Below are 799 nucleotides of genomic sequence, written 5' to 3'. Positions count from 1 at the left end.
AGAATACTAACACATATGACACATATTACCGATTATGTGATAAATAGACTAATGATACATGTAATACATAGAATTATGATACATTTAGTGCCGACTCATATGATACATGTGCTACATTGAACCCTGACACACGATACATATAATACCCATACTTATGAAAATACTAATACATAACCTGTATACACATAATATATGTAATTTTTCCTATTTATATTTTTTTAAGAATGTAAACTGTTTTTCTTATCTCTCTTCTAATCAAATTAGACACGAGAACAAAATAAAAAAAAATATATACATATATATCATAAAAAAATGATAGTGAAGCATTTTGGGGGCACCCCTGTCCCCCTGGTAGTCTGGGCGCTCTCTGTAGCCTAGGGTTGTGTGTTTTTGTCTCTGCCGTACAATAGCTGAGTTGCAGCTGTCTCTGTGCAGTCTGTCTGTTTGTACCACTAAATAAGAGATGAGGGGTGATGTGGGAAGGGTGGGTTCAGGCTGTTTGGACAGAGCAGGGTGGTAAGAAATTTGTAGCATTTGGAGGTCTGTGGAGCAGAATTCCTGTAAAAGTTGTGCGGCTTCTATGTTGAAGCCCCCTCCCTCCCCTCCTGTCCCCTCATTGATTTGAGAAGGAGCAGCCTGGGTGGTCTCCTCGCTCCCTCCTCACTTTGGGGAGCTGTTGCTTAGCAGCTAATAATAGGAGTTGTTTAGAGAGTAATTTGCCTCTACCCCGGCCAATGAGAAACTCCACACATTTCCATGCGCACCCCCCCTCCTTCCCTTCCTCTCTCTCTTTACAGGC

The sequence above is a fragment of the Dendropsophus ebraccatus genome, chromosome 8 (genome assembly GCF_027789765.1).
Source record: "Dendropsophus ebraccatus isolate aDenEbr1 chromosome 8, aDenEbr1.pat, whole genome shotgun sequence".
NCBI classification, from domain to species: Eukaryota; Metazoa; Chordata; class Amphibia; order Anura; family Hylidae; genus Dendropsophus; species Dendropsophus ebraccatus.
This window is presented reverse-complemented; position numbering follows the sequence as displayed.